This window comes from Mesoplodon densirostris, chromosome 7 (genome assembly GCF_025265405.1).
Source record: "Mesoplodon densirostris isolate mMesDen1 chromosome 7, mMesDen1 primary haplotype, whole genome shotgun sequence".
In the NCBI taxonomy this organism is placed as follows: Eukaryota; Metazoa; Chordata; class Mammalia; order Artiodactyla; family Ziphiidae; genus Mesoplodon; species Mesoplodon densirostris.
This window is the reverse complement of record NC_082667.1, coordinates 22,748,460-22,756,248: the sequence shown is the minus strand read 5'-3', so window position 1 is coordinate 22,756,248 and position 7,789 is coordinate 22,748,460.

The window sequence follows — 7,789 nt, the reverse complement described above, 5'->3', positions numbered from 1 at the left end:
AGAAGACATTATACTCATTAACATATATGCACCCAATATAGGAGCACCTAAATACATAAAATCATACTAACATACATAAAGGAAAAAAATGACAGTAATATATTAATAGTAGGAGACTTTAATACCCCACTAACATCACTGGACAGATCTTCCAGACAGAAAATTAATAAGGCAACAGATCCTAAATGACACAATGGAATACTTGAACTTAACTGATATCTGCAGGACAAAACATCCAAAAAAACGCCCCAGAATACACAGTCTTTTCAAGCATACATGGAACATGTTTTAGGATAGGCCACATACTAGGACACAAAACAAGCCTCAGCAAATTTAAAAGGACAGAATTATTTCAAGCATCCTTTCTGACCACCCTATTATGAAACTAGAAATCAATCACAGAAAGAAAAATGGGGGAAAAAAACGATTGCACACAGACTAAACAACGTGCTACTGAAAAAAACAATGGGTCAATGATGAAATCAAAGAGAAATACAGAAAATACCTCAAGACTAATGACAATGAAAAGCACAACCTTAAAAATTATCTATGGGATGCAGCAAAAGCAGTTCTAAGAGGAAGTTCACAGCGATACAGGCTTTCCTCAAGTAATAAGAAAAATCTCAAATAAACAACCTAACCTACCACTTAAAAGAATTAGAAAAAGAAGAACAAACAAAACCTAAAGTTAGCAGAAGGAAGGAAATAATAAAGATCAGAGAGGAAATAAATAAAATACAGATCATAATAACAACATAAAAGATCAATAAAATGAAGAGGTAGTTTTTTGAAAGGATAAACAAAATTGACAAACCTCTAAGCAGGTTCACCAACAAAAGAGAGAGGACCCAAATAAAAAAATAAGAAATGAAAGAGGAGAAATAACAACTGATACTGCAGAAATACAAAAAAATCATAAGAAAATACTATGAACAGTTACATGCCAACAAACTGGGCAACGTAGAGGAAATGAACAAGTTTCCAGAAACATACAACCTGCCAAAATTGAGTCAAGAAGAAGCAGATAATTTGAACACACCAATCACTAGAAGTGAAATAGAATCTGTAATTTAAAAAACAAAACAAACAAAAAACACCCTGCAAACAAAGTCCAGGACTGGAAGTCTTCACTGGGGAATTCTACCAAACATACAAAGAACTTACACCTATCTTTCCCAAACCATTCCATGAGATTGAAGAGGCAGGCACACTCCCAGAATCTTTACAAGAAGCCACCATCACCTTGATACCAAAACCAGACAAAGGTACTATAAAAAAGAAAATTACAGGCCAATATCTTTAGTGAATATAAATGAAAAATCCTCAACAAAAATTTAACCAACCAAATCCAACAATACATAAAAAGGATCACACACCATGATCAAGTTGGATTCATTCCTAGGTCTCAAGGATGGTTCAACATACACGAAATCAATGGGATGCATCACATTAATGAAAGAAAAGACCAAAACCCACATGATATCTCAACAGATGCAGAAAAAGCATTTGATAAAATTCAACATCCATTCAAGTAAAACCTCTCACCGAGGTGGGTAAAGAGGGAACATATCTCAACATAATAAAAGCCATTTATGAGAAACCCACAGCCAACATAATATTCAATGGTAAAAAGGTTAAAGCCTTCCTGCCAAGTTCTTGAACAAGACAAGGATGCCCACTCTCACCACTTCTATTCAAAATAGTATTGGAAGTCCTAGTGACAGCAATCAGACTGTCACTAGGAAGAAGAAAAAAATAAAAGGTATCCAAATTGGAAGGGAACATGTAACACTGTCAATATATGCAGAGGACATGATACACTATATAGAAAACCCTAAAGACTCCACATAAAAACTATCCTAACTAAGAAATGAATTCAGCAATGCAGTAGGATACAAGATTAACATACAGAAGTCTGTTGCATTTCTTTATACCAACAATGAAATATCAGAAGGTAAAAAAAAAAAAATCCCATTTAAAATCCCATTAAAAAAATAACCAAGGAGGTGAAAGACCTATACATTGAAATGTATAAAACATTCATAGAGGAAACTGAAGAAGATTCAAAGAAATAGAAATATATGTCATACTCTTCAATTAAAAGAATTACTATTGTTAAAATGGCCATACTACCCAAAGCAATCTACAGATTTAATGGGATCCCTGTCAAATTACTAATGATATTTTTCACAGAACCAGAACAAATAATCCTAAAATTCATATGGAACCATAAAAGACCCAGAATTGCCAAAGTAATTCTGAAGACAAAAAACAAAGCAGGAAGCATAATCCTCCCAGATTCAGACAATACTACAAAGCTAGAGTTATCAAAACAGTGTGGTATTGGTACAAAAACAGACATATGGATCAATGGACCAGAATAGAGAGCCCAGAAAGAAATCCACACACCTATGGTCAATTAATCTTTGACAAAGGATGCAAGAACACAGAATGGAGAAAAGGCAGTCTCTTCAGCAAGTGGTGCTGGGAAAGCTGGAGAGCCACATACAAATGGACGAAGTTAGAACATTTCCTCACACTATACACAAAAATAAACTCAAAATGGTTCAAAGACTTAAATATAAGACCTGATACCATAAAACTCATAGAAAGAACATAGGCAAAATGATCTCTGACATAAATTGTAGCAATATTTTCTTAGATCAGTCTCCACAAGGCAAAAGAAATAAAAGCAAAAATAAACAAATGGTACCTACTCAAATTGAAAGGATTTAGCACAGCAAAGGAGACTGTCAACAAAATTGAAAGATAACCTAAAGACTAGAGAAAATATTTGCCAACAATGTGACTGACAATGGATTAATTTTCAAAATATACAAACAGCTCATACAACTCAATATCAAAAACCATAAAACCCAATCAAAAATGGGCAGAAGAGGACTTCCCTGGTGGTCCAGTGGTTAAGAATCCATCTTGCAATGCAGAGGATGCTGATTCAATCCCTGGTCAGGGAACTTAGATCCCACATACCATGGGGCAACTAAGCCTGTGCACTGCAACTACTGAGCCCACATGCCACAACTAAAGAGCCCATGTGCTGCAACTACAGAGCCCACGTGCTCTGGAGCCCATGGGTCACAACTAGAGAGCCTGCGTGCCACAACTAGAGAGAAGCCCATGCACCACAACAAAGAGCCCATGTGCCACAATGAAAGATCCAGCATGCCAGAACTAAGACCCGATGCAGCCAAAACATTTAAAAAAAAACAAGAAGACCTAAATAGACATTTCTCCATAGAAGGTATACAGATGGCCAACAGGCACAAGAAAAGATACTTAACACTGCTAATTGTTAGAGAAATACATATTAAAACTACAATGAGGGGCTTCCCTGGTGGCGCAGTGGTTGAGAGTCCGCCTGCCGATGCAGGGGATACGGGTTCGTGCCCCGGTCTGGGAAGATCCCACATGCCGCGGAGAGGCTGGGCCCGTGAGCCATGGCCGCTGGGCCTGTGCGTCCGGAGCCTGTGCTCCGCAATGGGGGAGGCCACAACAGTGAGAGGCCCGCGTACAGCAAAAAAAAAAAAAAAAAAAAAAAAAACTACAATGAGGTATTACCTCACACTGGCAAAATGGCTGTCATCAAAAAGTACAAATAATATATGCTGGAGAAGTTGTGGAGAAAAAGCAACCCTCCTACATTGTTGGTGGGAATGTAAATTGGTGCAACCACTATGGAAAACAGTATGGAGGTTCCTTAAAAATCTAAAAATAGAGTTACCATATGATCCAGTAATCCCACTCCTGGGCACAAATCTGGAAAAGATGAAAACTCTAATTCAAAATGATACATGTACTCCAATGTTCATAGCATCACTATTTACAATAGCCAAGACATAGAACAACCTAAGTGTCCATTGACAGATGACTGGATAAAGAAGATGTGGTACATATACATGATGGAATATTACTCTGCCATAAAAAAGAGTGAAATATTGTCATTTGCAGCAACATGGATGGACCTAGAGAATATTATACTAAGTGAAATAACTGAGACAAATATTATATATCACTTATATGTGGACTGTAAAATATAATACAAATGAATCTATTTACAAAACAGAAATAGACTCACACACATAGAAAATAAAATTATGGTTACCAAAGGGGAAAGGGAGGGGGGAATAAATTAGGAATATGGATTAACAGATACACACTACTACATATAAAATAGATAAGCAAAAAAGATTTACTGTATAACGCAGGGAACAATATTCAGTATCTTGTAAAAACCTATAATGGAAAATAATCTGAAAAATATAATTGAATCACTTTGTTGCATGCCTGAAACTAACATAACATTGTAAATCAACTACATTTGAATTTTAAAAATTAGGTAGACAGACAGAAAGCAGCAGGTTGAGAAGCCATTTGTCAGTAGAGAGAGACAATTTTAAAATAACTGTTTAGGTTCCTGACAGCTTACTGTTTGCTCTTCCCACCTGTCTTGAGACCTAGTTGATTATCTTTTACTTGGATTGTCTGAGTTTGCAGAATGTCTTTTCAACAACTTTCATTTTATACCTAAACTAGTTTAAATGAGTTTCTGTACTTTGACACAAAATAACCTTGACTAAGATACTGAGGTAGGAAAAAGAGGAAGAAACTAATACCTGTTAAACACTTCATTTAATCCTAAAACAGCCATGAAATATAGGCATTATTATCCACATTTTCGTGGCAAAGAAACTGAGATTGAGAACATAGAACTTGCTTAAGATCGAATTTTTATGATAGAAACGTAAGTCTTTTGACACCATATTCCATTTTCATCACCACCTTACTATACAGAAAATATCCTTATACTACATAATGATGTGCTAAAATGAATAATTCAAGGTCATCTGGGGGAACTGAGAGTGGGCAAAGCTCATTGTATGTAGAAATGGTCTAATAGGGATATTATTATACAATAAAGAATATTTTATAATATGAGGTTTCTAATTAAAGAAAAATTCTAAAAATACAAATAAACTCACTTAACAAGTATATGAAGACAGTCTAGAAATTTAGAATGAAAAGTTCCTGGTCTCCACGTTGTCCCCAGCAAATTTTGCTTTGCTTACTTTTCCTGTGAGGAATATTAAAACTTGAAGATTTAACTATATATTTTGGCAACTTAAAAGTCCTTTACATTTTCTTTTTTTTTAAATTTATTTATTTTATTTATTTATTTTGGTTGTGTTGGGTCTTCATTTCTGTGCGCAGGCTTTCTCTAGTTGCGGCGAGAGGGGGCTACTCTTCATTGCAGTGTGTGGGTTTCTCATTGCAGTGGCTTCTCTTGTTGTGGAGCATCGGCTCTGGGCATGTGGGCTTCAGTAGTTGCAGCACGCGGGCTCAGTAGTTGTGGCTCACGGGCTCTATAGCACAGGCTCAGTAGTTGTGGCACACGGGCTTAGTTGCTCCGCAGCATGTGGGATCTTCCTGGACCAGGGATCGAACCCACGTCCCCTACACTGGCAGGTGGATTCTCAACCACTGCGCCACCAGAGAGGCCCTTCTTTTCTTTTTAAAAGACAAATAATTACAAAACGCTATCTAGTTTTTGTTTTGGTGTGTGTGTGTGTGTGTGTGTGTGTGTGTGTGTGTGTGTAAGTTAGAAGACATTTCTTTAAAACAAGCTGTTTTGCACTCTGGAATTGTAGGTTGATTCAAAATATTTACTGCAATGTAATAGTAATGAACATTTTCCTGTGAGAACATATTGCTCATCCTCTAGAAGAGACGTTTAAATATAATGCATAACACACACTGCTAGGATGTTAGCATGATCAGGAGAGAACACAAGATCAAAAGTAAAACAGAGTCTAGTCTCAATCTTCATTCTACTACTCAATAACTGAATTTAGACAAAGAACCTGAGGTTCAGTTTTTATCTGTACAATACAGAAGAAATACGACTAGGAATTGTTCTTACATCACTGGATGTATTAATTGCCTAATAGATTATTCAGATAAAGTAGCTGCTATGCAATGCCTGCTAGATGATGTAATGGCTAAGCATCCAGGGCTTGCAGCCAGAATGACTGGATTCAAATCCTAGCCCTGCTACTTACTAAATTGTGAGACCTTGAGCAAGCTATGTAGCCTTGCTAGCTATATAACCTTGACTTCCTGAAATGCAGGTAATCTTAAAACCAACATTCAGTGTTGTTTTGAAGATTAAATGATTACATCCATGAAGAGCATTTAAAATAATGCCTAGCACATAGTAAGTACTTAATAGATAAAGGCTATTTTTATTAGAACAGTGTATTTGCAATCTTTATTGCAAATGAACTTAGATACATATCTGGTGCCGTACTGGAGCCTACAGATATGATGACTTCTATGTGACATAGTGATTCACTTAGCAGGAGTAGGGGAGTGAAGAGAGGGGAAGGATTTTAAAGGTTAAAGACTGTGGTAAGAGAATGTGTAGGTCAGCCCTTGCAAATGGAAAGCAACAAGCAGAGGAAGAAGATCTTTGAGTAGAAGGAGATGCCAAGTGTATTAAAAGCTGTTGTTGATGTTAACTTCTGCAAGGGTATGTAGAATCTCTAGCGATGGTATTCCTCAGATAATCACAAGAATGACCCCTGCCCTGATGCTCTGCTGCCCTTCTAGAACATAAAGAATAAAGTTTTAGGTGAGCAGATAGATCAACTTATCTCTAAATATCATTACCTCTACTTACCTTAAAAGCAAAAAGAGGAAACTACTTGGAAAATATTGAATGTGAAATACAGCCAAATTACAGAAAATTACTTAGTTACGTTTCTTTTCAAAGTTGGTCAAATTTCCAAAACATGGTGATAAAATTATCTCAGCTTCTATGAGGTAGTGGGAAATAGATAATCGAGGAGATTCAGGCAGATAAAACAAATAAACAAATAACTGGGAAAAATGTAATTTTTCATCATGAGGTGGAGTAATGTAGTAGAAAAAACAAATTGAAGAGAGATAGCTCAGGTTCAAATTTTGGGTAACCTAACTCAAATTATCTCTAGCTTTCTGATCTGCAGTTTCTTCACCTGCAAACTGTGGATTTAAGTACATATAAAATGTGGATTTAAGTATATCAGAGAGTAGATATATGGTTAAATGAATTAATATGTATAAAGTACTGAGCCTATTGCCTGAAACACAGGAGGTTTTAAATACACTAGTTTCCTTCATCCCTCTCAAAGGCATTAGACACTGAAATATTAAATGAAGGCAAAGAAAAATCTCATTAACTGAAAGAGGGAAAATACCAATCTCTCTCTGGTCTCAGGAGTCTATCTTCATGTCCCTGACTCGATACCATGAAGCAGCCCTGCGAGTCTGCTCATGTCAGAAAAAGAGACAGTGGTGTCCGTGGTGCCTGGCTGTGATACATGTCTGCCAACTTGGATTGCAAGGTCTCTGTCAGCTCTGGCGTGGCAGCTAAAAGAAGCCTTTTCTTCTCACCTGAGCTCTTTCAACACATTTGATATGGAGAAAAATTCTCCCTTTCCACCACTTGACTAAAGGTTTCGTATTTGCCTTAACTCGTTATTCACATTTCCATAATGTTGGATAATCGCAAACCACAGAAAAACATTTTGATGTACAGCCACATATATATGGTAATCTCACTGAATGACATTTGCTTGGCAGCACTGCATTGCTGTTGATGAATAATACATGGTATTACATTTTATACATTGAGGAAGATGAATTAGAAATAGGGAAAGAAAAAGCTCTATTCAGTTATTCCAATCATTCCTTACTATGATGTGCTGCTGAGTGTCACATGTTTTAAAAT